The sequence below is a fragment of the Choloepus didactylus genome, chromosome 6, assembly GCF_015220235.1.
Source record: "Choloepus didactylus isolate mChoDid1 chromosome 6, mChoDid1.pri, whole genome shotgun sequence".
Classification (NCBI taxonomy): Eukaryota; Metazoa; Chordata; class Mammalia; order Pilosa; family Megalonychidae; genus Choloepus; species Choloepus didactylus.
The window spans coordinates 41,878,990-41,902,428 of record NC_051312.1 but is presented as its reverse complement, the minus strand read 5'-3'; positions in this window follow the sequence as shown (position 1 = coordinate 41,902,428).

Genomic DNA, 23,439 nt, shown 5'->3' with positions numbered 1-23,439 from the left:
ATTATAGCAAAGTGGCAGGCTACAAGACTAACATGCAAAAACTGTAGTGTTCTTATACAGAAGTAATGTGCAACACGACGAAGAAATTAAGAAAAAAATTTCATTTACAATAGCAACCAAAAGAATCAAGTATTTAGGAATAAACTTAATGAAGGCCACAAAAGACCTATACAAAGAAATCTACAAGAAATTGCTAAAAGAAATCAAACATGACCTTAAAAATTGGAAGAACATACTGTGTTCATGGATTGGAAGACTAAGTATAATTAAGATGTCAATTCTACCTAAACTGATTTATACATTGAATGCAATACCAATTAAAACTCCAACAACTTATTTGCAGAAATAGAAAAACCAATAACCAAATTTATTTGGTAGGGCAATATGACCTAAATAGCCAAAAATATCTTGAAAAAGAGGAACAAAGTGGGAGGTGTCTCACCACTTGACTTTGAAGCATACTGCAAAGCTACTGTGCTCAAAAAGCATGGTACTGGCATAAGGATAGATATACCAACCAATGGAATCAAATTGAGTGTTCAGAAACAAACTCTTGCTTCTATGGACAATTGGTCTTTGAAAAGGCAGTCAAGCCAAAGCAACTGGGACAAAGCAGCCTCTTCAATAAATGGGGTTTGGGGACCAGAATATCCATTTCCAAAAGAATGAAAGGGGACCCCTATCTCACCCATTATACACAAATTAACTCAAAATTGATCAAACACCTAAACATTAGTGCTAAGACAATAAGACTTAGAAGAAAATGCAGGGCAATTTCTTAAAGATCTTGTGATAGGAGATGGTTTCCTAGACCTTACACCCAAAGTGTGAGCAACCAAAGAACAAAGAGACAAATGGTATCTACTCAAAATTAAACACTTTTGTATAACAAAGGACTTTGTCAGAAAAGTAAAAAGGCAGCCTATACAATGGGAGACAATATTTGGAAACCACATATCAGATAAGGGTTTAATATCCCGAACATATAAGTGGTCCTACAACTCAATGATAGAAAGACAAACAACCCAGTTAAAAAATGGATAAAAGACATGGACACTTTTCTGAAGAGGAAATACAAATGGCTCAAAACATATGAAAAAATGTTCAACTTCACTGGCTATTAGAGGAAATGCAAATCAAAACCACAATGAGATATTATCTCACACCTACCAGAAGGCTATTTTCCAAAAAACAGAAAATTACAAGTGCTGGAGAGGATGTGGAGAAAGAGGCACACTTATTCATTGTTGGTGGGAATGTAGAATGGTGCAACCACTCTGGAATGCAGTGTGGAGGTTCCTCAGGAAGCTAAGTATAGATTTGCCATATGACCCAGCTCTTCCTTCACTAGGTACATACTCAAAGGAACTGTAAGTTAAGACAAGAACAGACATTTGTAAACCGATGTTTATCATGGCATTATTCACAATAGTCAAGAAATGGAAACAGCTCAGATGTCCATCAAAGGATGAGTGGATAAACAACCTGTGGTACATAAACATGATAGAATATTATGCAGCTGTAAGACAGAACAAAGACACGGAACATATGATAACGTGGATGAACCTTGAGGACATTATGTTGAGTGAAGTTAGTCAGAAACAAAAGGAATGGTAATGAAAATGTCAGAAATTAATTTTGGTGATGAACACACAGCTATATAATGGTACTCTGAACAACTGAATGTACGCTTTGTATGACTGCATGGTGTGTGAATATATCTCAATAAAAATGAATTTAAAAAAAGAAACAAAAGAACAAATACTGTATGTGAGCTAATATTAAAGAGAAAACTTTGAGAGTTAAAAGCTGATAACATAGGCTACCAGGAGATAGAAAGAGGGTAGAGACTGGGCATTTGATGCTGAAGGACTGCAGAATGTTCAGCAGGATTGATTGTACAGATCCAGAAATAGATGGCATAATACTGTGTGATGGTAGCACAATATTGTAATGGCACTGAACAAAGATGTCCTTGAGTAAGGCTGAAAGAGGTGTGCTAGGGGCATAAATGACACCTGAGGTAAAGATAGAAGATGAAGACTGGGACTGTTTAACATCAAAAACTGGAGTGGTCAATGATTGTGACTTAATGTACAAATATAAAACTGTTCTTGCATGTGGGAGAACAAATATATGTCAACGATCCAGTGTTGGAAAGGGGAGTGTATAGGGGAGAAAAGATAATCAAAGCAAACTGGAGTCTACGGTCAACAGTAACATTGTAATATGCTTCCATTAAATGTAACAAGGGCAATATACCAAAGTTAAATGTGTATGAGTGGGGGATATAAGGACGAGATATGTGAATCTTGGTAGTGGTGGTGTTGTCTGACCCTACTATTATATTGTACTGTGTGATATTTTATTCTTCTTATTATTATCTTTTTATTATTTATGAAAAAAAAACTTTTTCTATAGTAATCAATATGTCCAAGTGTTGACTGTAGTGATAAATGCACAAGTGTATGATGATACTGTGAACAACTGATTGTACAGTATGGATAATTATATGGTATATGAATATAGCTCTATAAAATTGTATGGAAAAATATAAACAAGGTTATAAGTCCTGGTGAAAACGTGGAGAGAGGAAGGTACATATTTACTGTACAGGCAGAATGGTATAGCTTTCTGGAGGACAGTGGGGTGTTTCCACAGGAAGCTAAGTATGTGGGTGCGGTAAGGTCCTGCAACCTCATTAGGGGGCATTTACTTGGAAGATCTGAGAGCTGGGACATGAATGGACACTTATACACTGATGTTCATGGAGGCAGTATTCATGATTTGCAATGGGTGGAGGTGGCCTAAGGGTACATCGATGAGGAACAGAATGGTGAACTGTTGTGTGTGCATACAATGGAATATTGAGCAACTACAAGGAGTAAAGCTGTGAGACAGGCAAGGAGGTGAATGGCACCTGTAGACAGCATTTTGAGTGAACTATGCCAGAACAAAGGCAAACACTATAATGCCTCAACAATATGGACTAACTACAAAGTGTAAACTCAGAATTGAACCTTAGCGCACGTCTTACCAGGGGAATGCTTATTGTAACAGTCCCTAGATTGTAAGCTCTTACAGCAGTCACATCTATTCCTGAATTTTAATGGCTATCTCCAGGTTCCAAGATGCTGATCCCTTTGTGTATAACCTGATTGGTCTCTGGAACTATGGGTATCTGTGTGATACCTGAAACTTAGAGCTAGACCTCAGCAGATATGAATGTCAGTATTAGCACATACAGCAACTTAAAAAAGCTGAAAAAGAGTCCAGACTTCAAGTAGAGAGAGGAATGAAACAGATGTGGTTAGGACTAGGGCAAATCGGGCCAAAGGGTAAAGTACAATACTGACTGTGTTTTAAAACTTCAAATTCTGTGTGAGACCAAGGGTAAAGATGTTTAGTTGGTGCAAGATCCTTATTTCCTAAAAAATTTAACTCATTCAGTTTGTTCAAATACCATAATTACATGAAACTTTTAATGAGAAGTGAGACCTGGTAAGTTTGCATAGGTTTGTGTGAAATAGAGACACATCCCAAAGTAATTTGGACAGAAAATTAAAATATATGTGCAGGCCCCCCCTGAGGAGCTGGGGGAAAATGCAGAGGTGTTGGGCTTCCTCGCCTGGATTGTTGCTGATGTTCTCACAAACATTAAGGACTGGCGGTTTGATGTGCCGAGCCCTCTTTCACAGGACTTGCCCTTATGAAGATTGTTACTGCAAAGGAGAGGCTAAACCTGCTTATAATTGTGCCTAAGAGTCTCCCCCTGAGTACCTCTTTGTTGCTCAGATGTGGCCCTTTCTCTCTAACTAAGCCAACTCAGTGGGTGAACTCACTGCCCTCCCCTCTATGTGGTATCTGATTCCCAGGGCTGTAAATCTCCTTGGCAATGCGGGATATGACTCCCAGGGATGAATCTGGACCCAACATCGTGGGACTGAACATCTTCTTGACCAAAAGGTGGATGCAAATTGAAACGAAATGAAGTTTCAGTGGCTGAGAGATTCCAAATGGAGTTGGGAGGTCACTCTGATGGGCATTCTTATGTATTATATAGATGCTCCTTTTTGGGTTTTAACGCATTGGAATAGCTAGAAGTAAATACCTGAAACTATCAAACTACAACCCAGTAGCCTTGACTCTTGAAAACAATTGTATAGCAAAGTAGCTTAAAGGGGGGACAGTGTGACTGAGAAAACCTTGTGGATCATACTCCCTTTATCCAGTGTATGAACGGATGAGTAGAAAAATGGGGACAAAAAACTAAATAAAAATAGGGTGGGGGGGATGATTTGGGTGTTCTTTTTTACTTTTATTTTTTATTCTTATTTTCACTTTTTCTGGTACAAGGAAAATATTCAAAAAAATAGATTGGGGTGATGAATGCACAACTCTATGATGATACTGTGAACAACTGATTGTACACTTTGGATGATTGTATGGTACATGAATATATCTCAATAAAATTGAATTAAAAAAAAGGACATGTGCTTTGATTCAGTTTGACTAATATTCAAATTTACCTACCCACAAGGCAAATTTGAGCACATTATTTAAACACACTGAGCCTCAGTTTCATATGATAAATATATGAAAGTATCCAACATGCTATATGACAAATACTTAGAATTTAACAAATAGCAGCCCTTCTCCTTGAGTGATCATTTAATCAGTTTGAAAGATTCTTCTTAAATGGTTTTCAAATTTTAATAGTAGTGGCCTTTGGTACCTTAAGTCAAGAAAGTCAGTTTATGAGAATTTTAGCCACTTCCAAAGAATTAGGTCAGGAAAACATTTTGGGGATTAAAACAGATTCCTCTTTTCCCTGAAAATATATCTGAGGTGGTCCATACTTTCAGCTATTTTTAGCAATATCATCAGAATAGTACCACCTTACCTTCCCTCAACCCCCCAAAAAAAGCAGACTATATTGCATCTCTTCATAATTGTGCATAAGGCATATTTAGAGTCATTTCCAAGTATGCCATTGGACTGTTTCCTTTTCCTTAAGTACAGTTACAGTTAGGGAGCAGGTGGAGCCACCTAGGTAGCTTAAAGAAGCTATTGATATTTGGAAACTGCTTTTTTCCAACATCTATTCAACCTAACTCTAAGAAGAAGCTTAAATCTCTTTGGTGGCTTGCTCTGTCTCCTTCTAGCAGGGCTGTTCTAGAGGAATGCTAAAAACTGGGCTGCTAAAAAGACATGTGTCCTAGGGAGTAAAAGCACACTAAACAAAAACAGCAACAGGGAACTGGGCTTCATTTGTGCTCCTTTGAAATGTAAAAAAAAAAAAATAATAATGACATCCAGTGTAGTCAAGAATCTTTGAATGCTGATCACAATGTGTAAAATAAAAGGCACAGTCCAAATGAAAAGCATCTCATTCCCAGGGATATACTTCTCATATCTGTGCAATCTGAATAGTTACTAAATGCAGGAGGCTCCTACTTCTTTTTTCTTTTTTTTTCCTCTGTCCTCCAGGGGTAACAGAGTGCTCCAAATACAACCTTAATTGGCCTGCTCTGACTTAACAGGGCCATCTGCTGTGGCTTCTAAGACTGTCTCTAGGCTCTCTGTTCTCTTCCGTGAGTATAGCAGGGTTTCTTCATTTCAGTTACATGCCAAATTTCCATATGTATTCATTCCATTTTAAAAACAGTTTTTCTAAAAGATTTTTTGAATTGCTCAGGATCTTTTGGAAGGCATTTGTGATTGCATTTTCTATTTTTATTGTGCGGCAAAATCATTTTCTTAAAAAAAGACAAGCAAACAAACAATAATGGCAACATAACAAAAAGAAGAGCTATACATGCTTAAAGTAGTCTTTGCATTTGTGAATAAGGCAGGATACATAAGAACACATTTAACTTGTAATGGAATTTGTATGCATTAGGGAAATGGTTTTATGATGCGTTCATCTCCTTAGCAAACAAACGATACTGCCAAAATGAATATTGCAAACTATCAGTGTCTGGCTTCCTCTATTGGAATCAGTTTTCCAAAAAATATTATTGTCAATGAATGTTATTTTGACTGAGTTATGCCTAATCTCTATTTCCTCACAAAGGCGTTAATATTGTTCAAGTAATGGTTAAGAGGGTAACCGGAAATACTCTTTTTGTGTTCTATAAAATGTTGAATGCCTGCAAATTACAGAGGTCAAGAACTTACTTTTTCATGAGATGAAACCTGAATAAAACCATAGTGTTTTTTTTTTTTCTATAAAGGATGTTCTGGCATATAGAGAGTAATAATTATAAATAATATATATTGAAGGTTTACTATATTCCAGACTTTGCATGTATCAAGTCATTATATCTTTAGCTTTGAATGTGTTTTCAAATAACCATGGTTATGAAGAAACCACAAAAGAATACAGATCAGACTCAGACAACTTTGAAGGCTCTAGAGATACATTTCTTATAACCTCTGGGAAATCAGAAGTTATTACCTCTTCTATGCTTGCTTTATGTTTATCCTTTTAGTGAGAAAGTACATCTTGCTATGATCAGCTGTTAAGGATTGAATTGCGTCTTTCCAGAAACAGTTGCTGAAGTTTTATCTCCAGTGCTTCAGAATACGGCCTTATTTGGAAATGGGGTCATTACAATGGAATGAGACAAGTTAAAATGAGGTACACAGGAGGAGGATGAGCACTTAATTCAATATGACTGGTGTTCTAAATGAAGTGGACATCTGAACACAGACTGAAAGACAGGGGAGAATGGTGACTTGAACAGAGAACACCATGGATTCCAGCATCACCACCAGAAGCCAAGAGAGGGACATGGAACAGATTCTCCCCTACAGGTTTAACAGGAAGCTTAGCCTCCTGACACCTTGATTTCGGATGACTGGTCTCCAGAACAGCGAGACGATGCATTTCTGTTGTTTTAAACCATGCAGTTTGTGGTACTTTGTTATGGAAGCCCCAGGAAGCTAAGACATCAGCTAACTCTTTTTGATACGTTCATATTCTGACAAAGAAATACTTTCTTAATAGTCTGCTTTCTGTGGAGTTTTGCCTATTTGGAGAGATTATCCCCAGTAGTCATGTCCAGTGAGGACTTTAAATGTCACGCTCCTGAGTGCACTGATGGGGTGAGTTCACCCTGGGAGATGGGTGCCCATTCAATGAATTGAGAAAAGTAAGTCCATGTGGCATTTGGGAAATTAGGAATTTACCAAAACCCTCTCAAAATCAAGTTCCTGCTAGGAAAAGAACAGGAAATATTCTCTGTTATTTTAAGTAAAAGATAATTGTAAATATTTCAGAGTTTAAGTAAACTTACCTTTAGATATCTGACCAAATTGTTGCTTTTTAAAACCACAGGACTTAAAATTGTTCTGTCAATTGGTGGCAAGCTACCTAAACTGCAGATTTAGCATTTTCAGGAGGAAATGTAACTCTTTTTGCATTTGAATTGATAAGCGTTGTTATACTTTGTCAGTGGCTTCTGTTTCTACAGGAGGAATATTGTAGAACTGGGTAAGTACAAGGTATTACTTGGGAGAAGAATTTGAGGATTCCTATTCATATGCCTTTATTTTGTCACTCCCATTCCTGAGATTGAAATTCAGTAAGTCACACTCACATATGGAGATAAGATATACCTTGTGCACCCTCTTCCAAAACAGATTTTGAAAGGTACACTTTTCACCACTGTGCCGGTTTGAAACTGTTATAAACCCCAGAAGAGCCATGATCTTTTAATCCAACCTTGTTGGGTGGAACCTTTTGACTGAGTGTTTCCATGGAGATGTGACTCACCCAACTGTGGGTGAGGCCTTTGATTAAATTGTTTCCATGGAGGTGTGGACCCTGCCCATTCAGGGTGGGTCTTGATTGGTTCACTGGAGTGTTTAAGAGAGCTCAAGAGTCAACACAGACGTTGATGCTTAGAGATGCTTGGAGTTGTGGACAGAAGGATGTTTGGAGATGCTTAGCTAAGAGATGAAGCCCAGAGTTTGCCCCAGAGAAGCTAAGTGAGGACCCCCATATGCTTAGAGAGAGACGCCCTAGGAGAAAGAAGCAAGGACTTGGAAAGGGAAGGGAAGGGAAAGAAAGGGAAGGGAAGGAAAGGAAAGGGAACAGAAGGGAAGGAAAGGAAAAGGAAAGGAAATCCCATTGATCATGGTATGAAAATCAGTGAAACCATTTTAATTGATTCAGAGAACTTTTCTCTACCTTTTGAAGCTTTTTAGTAACTGCATTGCAGGTGACCAAATGAATGATATTGAACAATGGATGCAGTTTTCTCTGCTTATCTTTAGGGATAGACTGGCGGTAACAAAAGTCCAAAACTAATTGGTAGAAATCTATCACAGTGACATTAAAAAAACAAACTTTTTCAGTCACAAATTTACCCCAAATACTCCATTTTAGTTTTCATGCAATTGTTTCAGCTCACAGTCAAACCTCTTTCTTTAGGGGCACATTACTTACTTGCAATCACTATCTATCATTTGTTATCACTCTTTAAATGTATCCGCAAATCTGATTATATCACAAATAAAAAGGGAGAGTCTGCAATTGCTAATGCTTTCTTCCACAGTAGATTCTAATTTTATCTTCTTGTCAGAAAGCAAGATATTTTTAAATAAAATACTGCATTTTAGAAGCTTTCAGTTCTATAAAAGAGAACTATTTTCAATTATAAATAAACCATCATGATTACATTTTCTAGCATTTAATAATGTTTATTTATAAATTATGGTTGTAAATCATGATGCTATATTACAGCCAAAGATGGAATCATGAGGTTTTGTATTTCTCATTTGATTTTGCTCTTTATGTATTTAGCAGAGGCTGCTCTTCAAATTCTAAATGTTGCAGATAGGATGACAAGGGATGACTAAGTATGAATTTAACTGAAACGGAAATATGGGAGTTCTATTATCTTTTGTAACTCTGTCATTAGCTATTTTTAAATCAATTACTCTAGGCGGTAACAAAGAGTTGATTTCAAATCTGTCAAATGCCAACTGCCACCCTGTCTTGAGAAAGGATTCATCTACACCTATACAAGAGCAATTTTTTATTCCATGGTGTTGAATACGTTTGGAAAGTGAAAACACTAGTATTAATTATAATTTATTTTAATATAAAGATCTCCACACTAAATAATTTGAGTGAAGAATATGATTATTTAGCCACAGAACACAAAATATTTGTGTAAAAGTTTTAAAGCTGGGGAGAGTTACTTCTTTTTTCCATTATGGCAGATTCTGTCAAGGTTTATGCACAACTTCTCATTATCAAGTGGGTAACTGTGTGGTTAATGATCATCTCGAAACAAAGACAAAGACCCTTATGCAGGGAGGAACTCTTACTCACCTGAAGGATGAAGGATGTGTCATCTCAGTCCTACCAACTACTTGAGGAAGAACAATTTTCCTCCAATAGGAAATAAGAACTGAGTAAAAGTCCACAATATAGGGGTGACACTGTTTCATAGTACAATGGGGTATAGAAAACAGTTTTTTGTTGTTGTTGTTTGTTTGTTTCTTTGTAGGCCACACTATTAATAAGGACAAAACTTTCTGAGCAAATGGTAGGAAAATTAACAAAAGGATCATAGGGAAGAGAGGGTCTGAAAATTTCCAACTCTTCCTTGATAGTCAATGTCAAGAACATTTGGCTGAGAATCTCAGGATAGTCATTGCCGTGTGTGACTAACAAGGGAATTGGGACATTGAATTAAATCAATCATCAAAGTAAAAAAATAAAAATAAAAAAGGAATATGAGACTAATAGGCTGTTTATGAGAGGGAAAAGGATTACCAGGGCCTATGAAGACACTGGGAAGTCTTGTGATCCTGCTATATTAATAAAAATGTGCACTTCAAGAAAGTTCACATGAGTAAATACAGAATTGTAACCCATGACTCCCTTTCAGACACCCACTTCTCACACCAGGGAGTACTAGGCAGACATGTTTGAATTTTTTTACCTAATTCCCTGGCCCTGGGTAGTTGGATCTTCCATAAATACCTGGCCTGTTCTGGATACACCAGGATCTCTGTCTCCATCTCAAAGTCTTCCCTTTCTGTTTATATTTTCTCATTTCCCTTCAACCAATCAACCTCTTCAGAATTGGGCTTTAATTATAGTCAATTTCTTTGTAATGCTGGAATTAAGGATGGATGGAAGAATCTAATAATTTATTTGGTGGATAGAATAATCAGAAAAAGAATTTTGTGTGTGTGTGTGTGGTGGTGGGGTGGTGTTGGAGAGAGAGAGTAAAGAAGATCCAGAGAGTAAAGTAGAGGTTATTCCTTTAGAAAGCAAGAGAGAATGGAAGGCAAACAGCATTCTTAGTTCGTTAGTGCATTCCAGTGGCTACTACTAGTCACACCAGTGACAAAGCTTTATCTGCTCTGTATTCTAAGAGATGATCCTGTATCTGTTCATATTTCTGCTTCTTCTTGTTCTAGTGAACATCAGAAGTACCTTGAATAATGCAAATAGAATTTATTTTTATACATGGTTCAATAAGAAGTATTGACAATATTGTTTCCAAGTTATGATAATATTCCATGGTTATGTACAATAATATTTTGGGAGGCTATATGAAGGTTGCATGAGAACACTGCTGTTTTTACATGTTCTTGTACATCCATACACAGTTAAAAAATTTTAAAAAGGTTTAAAAAATGATCTAGCACCCAGACCTTGGTTTCCAATACCATTCTCCAATAAAAGGAACCAAGACTCCTTAAAGAAATGGCTGATTCTAGGACTGGGATATGAAATATACAAGATAAATCTGGAGCATCTTGTGGCAGAAAATAAAGAAGTGCTCAAAAATCCCTATAATGATGGGAATATGTAAAAGGAACACAAAGAGGTTCTAGTGCTCAAAACTGTAAGAATTTGAGCAACAAAATAAATAAATACAACGTATTGGATTATGACCCAAATAGAAAGTAAATATCCATGAGTCTGTACTGATATAAATGGTCGAGTAAATAAATAAGTGGAGCAGAATAGGCAAATACCCCAAGCAGAAGATACTCCATACAACGTATGTAGATAGTTTACCCTCAGGGAGATGGAGCATAGTCCCTCACTCCTCAAGTGCCTGCACACGGAAAATTCCTTCCAAACAGTACAGTATAAAGAGATGAAAGAAAAGAGTAACTTGACAGTGGAGAAACCTGGCAAATGCTGCTTCAGTCAAGTGATCCGGGTTAACATCAAGTTATAACGTCGTATAACGTCACGTTGATCATATTTACTCTTGATATGATGTGATGAAAATGACACTTTGCCACTGTAGTCTTCCTCCCCCAAACCCATAACTCCAGCCTAATTTTGAGAAAAAGCATCCACCAGATAAATCCCACCAGAGGGGCATTCTACAAAATACCTGTCTAGTACTCGTCAAAACTGTCAAGCTCATCTAAAACAAGAGAAGTCAGAAAATGTCAAAACCAAAAGCAGCCTATGACATGATGAGTAAATCTAATGTGATATCCTGGAAGGAATCCTGGAAGATAAAAGGGACATTAGGTTAAAACTAAGGGAATATGAACATAGATTTTAGATAATAATCATGTATCAATATTTTATTTATTAATTTTGACAGATGTGCCTCAGGAGTGTGAGATGTTAATTATAAGAAGAATTGGGTATGGGGTATATGGGAACTCTCTGTACTATCTTCTCAATTTTTTCTGTAAAACACAACTAATCTAAAATAAAAATAAAAAGTTTATTACAAACTACAAAAAAGTCCAAATGCAATAGTTTTCACCCTGATTAGTAAGTTAGATCATATAGGCCCATTTACTGTATAACCCAAATTATCTCCAGTTAGAACTTACACGCTCACATACACACATATGCATAATTGTGTATATAAATTTTGTGGGAATAACCTTGGCTATTATTGTGATTTGTCTGCTTTGTGTCAAAATGACATTTCAATTTTTTACAGCTTTACTATACATATTATGATCTGATTCTGGACCTCAGCTGTCTCATTTTTAAAATCAGGATAACACCTACTCACAAGATTGCTGTAGGAAAAAGATCAAATTGTATTTGCAAGATACTAGCTGGCATTTCTGGCCACAGAATGAATTTTAAATGAATATCTAAATTTAACTTTTCTGAAGGCGGCTACATATCATCACAATTGAAACTCATGTTCTCTGGAAAGCTGGTATTAAATGGATAATATACCTATGGTATCTTAACATCAAATAAGCAGATCCTCATTGGGACCCAGCTGCTGAGATGCTCAAGTCATGTGACAAAACCTTACTTAGGTGCTTTGGTTGACAGTCTCAGATGAGCCCAAATTTGTGTCTTTCCAGCCCAGATGGCAGACATGTCAATGATAGATAAATCTGCAGATGATGGAAACACGTATATGTTTGAATCACTCCAACTTTTTCAGTTTTTCCAGCAGAGACTTCCCACACTGCAGGCCAGAGGCAAGCCATCTCCATTTTTCCCCATCTGAATTCCTGACCCAGAGAATCCATAGTTATCAAGCCACCAAATTTGTAGTTTATACTGCAGCAGTTGAAAATCAGCTTCAAATCTCTAATTTTTCAGATCTTAAGTATCACTTAGAAAGGTTTGTTAGTTTTTGTTTTGTTTTAGGTTTCTATATTTCTGATTAGGAAAATCCCTGTCTTTTGTTATATAATGGATGTAATGGAATATTTGTTTCTATATGCACAGAAAATATTTGTTCCCATTGTGTCTTCTGAAAGGATTATTCATTCTTTATTGATTACTTTTTATTATTTCACTTATATACCTATATGATCATATTTCTGAAATTTTTAAACATAAAAAAGTTTAAATGACTCCCTGGGTTTTCTAATTTTAAAATTGTATCATTTCCAAATAATGATAGCTGGGATGTTTATTTTCTAAAAATTATCCTTTTTTTTAATCAAGTCGTCTTACATGGCTCCATATTTACAGAATAATATTTAATAATATTATTGACAACTTGTATTTTTCCTTTACTTGTGATTTCAACTAGAATGAAAGAAGGTTTCAAACATAAATATATTGGAATTATGGGTCAGTCTGGGTTCTTGGTTACTAGCAATAGAAAATAACCCGGGATAAATTAAAGAGAGTATTTATTTGTCAGAGATCTTCTAGATTTTACAGCTAAATTAAAAGAGTAAGGAGGGAATTCCATTATCACTGTGCCACAAAGAAAACACCATGTTGAAGTACAGAAATTGGGAGGACACTTGTAGGTATTCATACTAGTATTTTTAGAGTGGAACTATTAGAAAATATTCTATATTCTTCCCCTCTGCTTTCACAACCTTGCCTCTATTTCTTTTCCAGAGAAATATTTGCTGTATGTTTGTACTCTATGTTCCTTATTAAAATGTGCAGTTTTCTTCATATAATCAGTGTGTGTCTGTGTGTGTGTGCAACATTTTCCTAGTAGACTGACTTCAATGCTATTATAAATGGTATATTTATACATTTATTTTGACACAAGTATACACTGAATATATTTAGCAGCCTTAAAAATTTATAATTCATTGCTTTAGGTTTTCAATTTGACAATTAATATTCTACAAATAAATAATACAAAATTATAATATTATTTTATAATACTTATACCCTTAAATTCTCTTATGGAATTGTCCAGAACTTCCCCAAATTTGTCTATAATTGTGTTTATTTATTATATAATACATTTTCACCTCTCCCCCATAACATGCAAATGTGTCTAGCTGATTCCACTGTTAAATATAATTTATTTGTTCAAAATTCTATCTAGCTTAGCTTTTAAAAAATTTGCATCTTCATAGCATTATTAAAGTTCCCAGCTTCTCTTTCAAGGCCTCCAATGTTCTTTTACCATCATTCTCTGATTCCTTTCTGTCTTTGAAGTCCATAAGAACAGAGTGCACATCATTCCACCTAATCATAATTTTGTAACCAACTTAGCATATGATTATATTTGTAGACTGAATGAATTAATGAAGCAAAAATAATGATAAGTAGATATAATTATTTTTTGTTGCTCTTGCAATGGATTGCTCCTAACTTTGTAACAGCCTAGTAAACCCAGTTTAACATAGTAATTGTATGCTACCAGTTAACCCAGTCCCAGTGTACTATACTAACTGGAACATTTTATGTATTAGTTAGCATAGTAATTTTATGCTAATTATTTGGCATATGCTAATTATGCCAAGTAATTAGCATAAAAGAACCCAGACATTTGTAAAACTTTTGCAGATACCTTCAATTTGCACAGCTTTTTCCAGTGTTTTTTTGGCATTTCAAAAGGAAGTTGAGTGATGACAACTAACTGTGCACCACCATAACAAACGAAAAGGAAACTCATCCATGAGAAGAGTGAAAAAAAAAAAAAAACTCAAACAGCTAGTATTTTTTAATGATAATCATTTTATCATTTTACTAAAGATAAATTAATATGATCAACTTGACTCTATGCTTAAAAATATGTATTCCTTCTGTTTTCCTAAAACATATTTTACTAGCCAATTACTATATTCCTAAGGGCCAACAACACAAAGTTACATATGAGTGAATCTTGCCCTAAAGTAACTGTAAGATGTGTCAAATATAACCTACTTATGGAATGAATTATTATGACATATAGAACAAATTACCGTATCAGATAACTTGTATCTGCATGCTGTTCTGTTCTTCAAAATATTATAATTATTAGATTTCATGAAGTTTTGTTTCCAGTTGAGGCCCATTCTTAGGAAAGTTTTAAAATTTGACTTGGTACATATTTCTCATTGATCCTAGAAGTTTATATCTTGCTAATAGTGTAATGCAGGCCCACATATAAATTAAACTATAGTGTTTTAAATTGTTACTGAATAGTGACATGTCCTACATCTTTCTTCTTGACCTTTGTGCAATAATAAAATATCCTGTCTCCCTGTCATTTTTTTACTTTCATAGTGTCTCCTCTTTTACCACCCTAGGGCTCTTTTCCAGACCACCTCAAGTTTCCAAATAGAATTGCATGATTTAGGCATAATAGCACCTGACAGCAGTACAGAAACAGTCTTTCTTAAAGAATATATGGATTTTTCAGAATGCTATCTGGGATGCCACCTCTGCCCACATCACTGATTCATGAGTTCATCTTTGCAAGATAGCTGCAGAATTACTTTTCTACAGAGAACTGATAACTTCTTGGTGGAGAAGAGGGTCATCCTTTCACTGGGTGAATATCATACAACATAAAGCCCAAATGCTATAACGCTGTAAAAAATCATCAAGTATTTTACAAAATGAGGTTCTTGCTGCTTGGATTCCATCAGACAGCAGTTTTTACTCTGATTACCTAAAGTCATTTCATCTGTCTCTCAGCCTTCTCTCGCCTGTAGCTTATCACTTTTCCTCTAAAGGGGATATGATATTGTGTCTATTTCCTTGTTTCTGGCACTACTTTGTAAAGACAGTATCCTAAAATAAACAAAAAGTTGAACAACAGAAACATGATAATCTTTCATTTTTTTTTGCCAAATATCTCAAGATCTGTAAAATCTTCCAGCAACTGATGACATTAGAGCAGAACTAGATCTCTTTGTGCCCCACAGTTTTCTAAGTCTCATTTAAGCTTTTTAAAAATAGTTTCTCATTTGTTTAGAACTTGGGTCATAGGTAGTAAAGATTTTTCCTGACATTTTTATTTCTGTTCCATATTTGATTCTTTACACATTCCAACCGGTTTGTGAGATCTAAAATACTGATCATTGCTGAGAGCCATGGATTACTGACATAAAAATGAAGGTATTTGTTATTTTCTGTATGGTCAAAGGATATTTTTGACTGTCTACAAAGCAGTTATTTTAAGGGTACACTGAATACTATTTAATGGGTACCTGCCCAGGACATTTCTGCTCAAAAGACAGGACCACCAGGGAGCTTAGAAATGCAGAATCTTGGGTCCTGTAGAGTAAGAATCTACATTTCACCAAAACCTCCACATGATTTGAATATACATCAAAATGTGAGAAACACGGTTCCAGACACCATATTGGACTTAAAAGCTGTTTTCTTTTCTATAATCTTCAAAATGGCATTTTAATGTAAGTAAATATTATTAACCCCATTGTCTAGATAAATCAGGCTCTCAGAAATTTTAAATAACATTCTCAAGGTCACAGAGAAAAAATATTAGAATGGGATGTGGGAAAATATTTGTCAGAATTTCAACCCTGGTATTCCTGAATTCAAAGCCTGGGCAAAGAATCTTCATTAAATCTGACATAAGTAGTCTCAACATTTTTGGATATTTTCAAGAAATAGAATATATAACCTATGTGGGAAAACTGTGATTTTCTAGTTCTTCAATGAACAAAAACTTTTAAACGAAATTAGGTAGCATAGAACTAATGTCCCCAGCTCTTAAAATGTGCCTGTCTTACAACCCTAATTTTAATTATGTACATATGATTTCATATTTTCATTTCAAGGCAACACTGAAGACAGTGGATTTCTATAACATCATAGTAAGATCTAAGCTAGCATATACAGGGATTTCAATAACCAAAGTCAGATGTGTAAAAATGCATATAAAGATCAATACTTTGTAAAAGCATGTCTTCATTTCTTTATAAAGGTTAAAAAATGCTTCAAAACTTGTACTCTGTTACTAGGTCATGGGGTATGAAATATGAACTCCTTTAAAAAGCATGAAGCACACAACATCTGTAGGAAAATAGATAGGCAAGAAAAACCTACTGCAGGTATAACATGATAATAGCAGTAATTAAATATATGCTTTGCAGATACCACACAACATAAGAATAGATTATCAGGGCAGGATATTTATTACAATATTACAAATGAACAATCAGAAGGCAACCTGACAAAGAATTTTAGTAAGAAAATCATGTAAGAGCTGTAGTGAAAATATTTTAATATCTAGGACACCGGGGGTAGTTTATTAGGACAATAATAAAACTCTCAGGAATCAGAGATGCATGTTCCCCTCACCTATAAGTTATTCCCATAGATAAGCTCCAAGGATAATCATAAAAAATACTGAGAAATAATGAAGTAAGGGGGATTCAGGTCGGAGTTAATGATTTTCTAATTCTTAGAACAAGAAAAAGATGAAACTTCAGTTCTGAACATTTGTCTTTCAGACACGATTGTTTATAAAACCTGGCCCAAACCTTTCATCTTTCCACTAGAAAGAATGTTTTCATTTTAGTATGCCATATGTAAATAACACATTTTCCTTATTTTTCTTTTTTGATGATAAATAACAAGATGTGTTTTTCTTTGATGAGCAATCTTTATCCATGAGTTCTATTTCAAAGTCATTTATAAGAAATCATTCAAGCTGATTGTTAAAAAATCCATTGAACTTGCTTTCTGAGATGTCTGTAAGAAGCATCCTTGTTTAACATTGAAGCCATTGTATTATTTGCCCATTTAATTGAATGTTACAGGAGACTTTTTTGGTATTTGTGTTTTTGCTCAAGTCTCCAAGTTTGAATACAGTTAAGTGACAACACTCCTTGATTTTAAGTACTCATCTTTGACTATCTCGGCAAGACTTGCCATCAGGGATGCCCTTGCTTTTCAGACCTCTGAACAAAAATAACCAACCTCTGACCCTCCATTACTTAGATTTAAGCCGAACGTGTTGATAGGGCTGGGCAGGACTGTCTATAACAGAAATCCATATTGAGGATTTCTTGGGAGAGAGTTACTGAATGAAAGTCTCCTTCTTTCTCCATCAGGATGGGACAGGGTTCAGCATTCATCTTAAGCAAAATAAAGGGGCTTTCCATATATCCACTTAGAAAGCTTCTCATGTGTTACCTGGAGAATGGAGGTCAGCAAAATAAGTGTATTTATCTTGCCTGAAGAAGTCCAAAGGCAGAGAGCTGGCTGAGGATGAGCTGAATTTTCGTGGATAAAAATGAGTCGGATAAATGTTTTCTGTGTCCACAGTGGAAGCCCCCAAAAGGTGATCCAGCATGAGTCCTCATTGGGTTCCCTTCTTCCCAGATCTGTCTGGGAACCCAACTGAAAGGATCTGCTCACGATGTAGAGCCTCTGGAGCAAACACTGGGCTGGGGAGTCAGATGTCATACTGAAGAAAAGTTTCAGACAATTTAGTTATAAATCAATCTCAAAGCATTATTACAATGTTAAATCAATGGAAAACCACCTCTATTAGTCTACTTCAAAGATTCACTCTTGACAGTACCATTTAATAAGGAAAAGAATTATTGCACAATAATTGCTTAAAACAAAAAAAAAACAGTGCCTGGCTAAAGTCATTAGATTCTTGAAGGGCAATCAGCTAACATTTATGGGGATGAGTGGGTAACTAGTTTCCTAGAATAAGTATTAATTTGGTTAAAGTTCATCAGAAAATTGATGAATTTTTATCATGCATATTAATTTGTCCCAAAAGGAGGTACAGAAATGAATCTGTCCCAGACAAAGTTTGGAACAAGTTTCATCCATCCAGATACTGCATCTTCCACTCCAAGAAAGAGTGCAATAGGAGAAGCAACCCCTGAAAAAGAGGGCAAGCATTTTGGCATCTTTTCCAACCAAAAAGCACCAATACCAGAATAATTGTATCTGCCAAGTCAATTGTTTTCTTTATCTTCCATGCCACTCTCCCTTTACAAGGAGTCAGGAATGGCCTAGTGAGTTGGTCAGGAGGAGTGGAAGGCAAAGGGGAAGTAAAGAAGCCAGTGGAAAGGAGAATAAAATTGTTTTCTTGTAATTCTCTCAGTTCTAGCCTTGAATTCCAATAATCCAGTTATACACCTCAAGAACAGAGCATGAAACTATCTTTATAAAATACTTCAACTGATGGCTATGAATTGGGCTAACAGCTAGTTTTGAGAAGACCTAGGAAAGTGTGGTTTATATAGAAATTCACTTCTCTAAGTTTAAGAATATGCAAATAGCACATTTTAAAGACAAAATTGAACTTCAAATGTCCATCAGGTCCTTTTAAACACCTTTAAAAATGCTAATTAAATCTATGCATAGCTGGTGGCTGATTATGGTCCAAACATTTATAAATTTTTCAATCCAGTGATCCTCAGGAAGATCTTGTATAAAAATATTAGAGTTTGAAATCTATTTTTAAAACTGCACAAATTATTAAAACAGCTTCCAGCTGTAAGCACAGCCCCAAATTCATTTGGAAAAACTGAAGTAAACATATAACTCCTTTCCTATTCACAAATTACTCATTTTTTTAACTATAATTGCTTACTTATCTGAGCAGTACACTGTCCCTTCTCATCTCAAGATATACAAAACAAAATTGTGTTTACCAAATTTGAAAGATGCAAAATTTAGCTGAGCAAGTTCTTTCAAAAATGACAATTAAGTGAACATGTTTACTATTTATATTAACAGCTTTATTGTAATATAATTGACATTTGATAAACTTCATGAATTCATAGTGTATAATTCGATAAGTTTTCATATATATTTGTATGTCTGTATATATATGTATGTACACACACATATAAACATATATATAAATAAACTTTTAGATATTGGTCTGTCTAGAAAGACACTAAATCACTGAATCAAGATAATGAACATATCTGTTACCTGCAAAAGTTTCTTCCTGTCTTTTTGTAATCATTTACTACTTTCTTCCCCACCATGCCTCTTTTCCACAGGCAAGTGTTGTCTGTCACTATAGATTATTTTATACAAATGGAATCATAGACAGTACATTCCCATTCTCTGTCTTCTTGCACTCAGCATAATTATTATTTGAGATAAATCCATGCTTTTGCATGCATCAATAATTCACTCCTTTTTATTGCTGAATAGTACTGCAATGAATGTATACTCAACAATTTATCTATTCACCTGTGGATGTACCTTTGTGTTATTTCCAGTCTTTGGCTACTACAGATAAAGCTGCCAGGAGTATTTGTGTACTAGCCTTTGTATGAATATATGCATTTATTTCTCTTGGATAAAAACCTAGGAGTGGAATGGCTGAATCATATAGTCAGTAAATGTTTAACATTTTCACTTTAATTGTAAAATAATTTTAGAATTAAATAAGTGTTTCAAAGATAGTACAGAGAATCCCGGTATACCCATCATCCAGTATCCTTCTAGTCCTTATGCAGGGTTCTTTACAAGGTCATGGGAAGTTTATTCACACACAAAAGTTAAGTGGTATTTTGCTGAACAGTTGAGAGGGGCCCTCAGCAAATCTCCAGAGTTCTGTGTCTGCACAGCTCTTTCCTGTCTTGTGTTCTGTCTGATCTCTCCATATTCTCAGGTCTTTCTCTCAACACAGGGAGTCCACCCAACTCTGCCACAGCAGCCCTTGCCTGTGCCAACCCTGGAATCTTTCTCAAGCAGTAATAAGCACAGGGATAGGGCTCACCTCATTTGTTTCCAGTCTCTCAGGGATCACTGTCCTTTGTAGCCCTATGTCCAATGTCTTGAAAACCATTGCATCATTTATTTGTCTGGGTTTTTGGTTGTTTCAGCAAAGGAGGGTAAGTTGGTGGCCCATTTGATCAGAAGCAGAAGCTCCATAATTTTCCAATGTATTTTAATTTTTACATAAATCTTGAGAACATAGAAATTTGATGACTTTTATATAACTCACTTTTCAAAAGAAAATAATTTCATATTTGAGGCCAGAGTACCACTTGGATTTTATTATCTGAAGACAGTTTACATGGTTGTCTGTAATAGAGAAGTTTTCACATATATAATAAATATTTTAGTAATTGTAGATTGAATTATGTACCCAATTGAGAAATGTTTTTAATCCTAATCTGCTTTTCCTGGGGGTGTGAACTCATTGTCAATAGGACCTCTTGAAGACGGTATTTTAGAGCTAAAGTGTGGCCCAACTGAATGAGGGTGGACCTTAATCCAGATCACTGGAGATCTTTGTAAGCAGAAGAAATTCAGACATAGTGAGAGACAGCCCTGGGGGGAGCCAGAAGTTGGAAGTCAACAGCACCTGGAAGGGAAAGGAAAGACATTGTCATGTGATGCAAGCCAGGAATATAAGGAATTGAAAGGATCACTGGCATTCCGCACCAGAATGTCACAGACGTTGGGACAAAGCATGGCTTTTCTGCTGTCTCGATGATGTGTCAGTTTTGGGTTTCTCCTATCCTAAAACTGTGAGCCAATAAATTCCTGTTTTTTAAGCCAACCCATTGTGTGGCATTTGCTGCTTAGCAAACCAACACAGTATTCAAAAATAAAAATAGCCCTATTTAAGCATGAAACACTTACTCATTTTTAAATTCAGATTGGCTAATCAGATGTATTCTTTGTTCTTTACCACATGCAGACTGAAAAAAAATAATATTTTTAAATCAAAAGTATGAGTGTAACTACTTTGAATCCCTGATGAGACTATTTGCTATATCTGCATTTTAACAAGACTGTAACAATACAAATTATAATTGTACTTAACCTGTATATTTGCATAAATCTTTCTAAAATATGTATTTTAATGAATTTACTGCTTAGTACAAATGAATAATAGAAGCAAAGTAAATATTTGAATTTAGCATGAAACTTTTTGTTTTATATAACATTTAACTTTGTTTCTTGAAAGATAATGCATTAGCTACTATTCTCTAGGGAAACAGAACCAACAGGAGATATCTGTAAATATATAAACATGTAAATAAAAGTATTGCACAGAACTGTGGGGATGCACGAGCTCAAATGCCATAGGGCAGGATGCACGAGTCCAAATTCTGTAGAGCTGTCACCAAGCTGGCAAATCTGATGAAGGTCTTCAATGGACTCCCCAGGAAGGTCTTCAATGAACTCCCCAGGAGAGGCTGACTGGTTGTAGAAGAAGTGATAGTTCTGTCTTCTCCCTTACAAGTCTTCAACTGATTGGATTAAATGCAACTGACTCGATTCTCCCATTGGTGAAGACATTCCCGTATTTGATTGTAGTGCAATCAGCCACAGATGCAATCAGTTGACTGATGATTTAGTAAACCAGCCTTCTGGTTTATTAACCAGCCACTAGATGTCCTTGCATTAACAGTTAGGCCAGTGCTTGCTTGACCAGACAATGGGGCACCATCATTGGGCCAAGTTGACACATGAAACTAACCATCACAGATAACTACTCTTAAATTTATAAAAGCTGCTTATTTGAGTTAGAAAAGGTTATGATACTTTGGAAAAGTAAATTAAGAGAATTGCTATTTTTGGCATGAACTTTTTCACATTATCTTTAATAAATTTCAAGCTTTCAAAATTGTATATTCCTTTTAAATTGCATATAGAACATCCAAAAGCTGCTTCCACCACCTGCAGAATATTCAAAATACTGCTCTTCCTTCACATACAAGATCCCTGTGGGAGAATATTTTTGCAAATACCTCTGTAAGATAGTTTATAATTAGAGAAAATGAAAAATGTTAAATAAAAGGATGAGGAAATAATTTGTATGTAATCTTTTTAGCAAAAGCTGATGAAATCATCTCATGTAGTTCAAACACTAGGATTCTACAGTTAGTGAATTCCATAAAGTTTATTTATTTCATCCATTCATTTTGCAGATAATGGACCAGAGGTTCAGAGATATTCAGTGACTACACAAAGGTCACTCAGTACTTGAAAATACATTCCGTGATGATTTGAATATAAATTCCAGACTATGTCCAGTGTGTGAACTCCTGGTTTTAATGTACTATGGAAATAATATGATCTGTTAATTAATTGGTTTGGAAGAGTGATCCATCACTCATTCCTTTTTCTTTTTTTTTTTTTTTTTTTTTAAAAAACTATATACTAACTATATCCAAAATAACAAGATTTTTAGTTGTTCCCTATTAACTGCTCTCCAAATTTTTCTTAATAATCGAACACAAAAATGTTAGCTGGAAACATAGCCATTTGGGATAAAGACTACAGTTCCCAGCTTCTTTATAAGGTATAATCATATGACTAACTTCTGGCCAATGAGAGGCAAGCAGAAATTTTAAATGTGACTTCTGGAAAGAGTCTTTTAAGAGAGAAAGATGTGTCCATTCTCCACTTTTTGCTTTCTTCTGGCTGCAATGTGGACAAGATTGCTGGAACTGTAATAGCATTTTAAAAACTTTATAAAGGTTTATTTTGAAGACTCTCATCATCAAAAAAAAAGTAAAGTCTTGAGTACGACACACAAAAAAACAACCTTGGATTTCTTGTTACTTGCAGTCAAATCTACTCTTAATAATATACTATTCACCTGTAAACTTTTGATGACCTATGGATTATTGATTGGAAGAGTTCTAGATAGAGTCATGTCTTATTACTGGTGATCTTCTTGGACTATGTTGATTTGACTGAATTTCTAATGACACAGATACCAAAGGAAGTACTCTAGTTTGAAAATCATCTTTGAGATGAGAGACTAAATACTCCCAGGGAAATAAAGAGTATTTTGG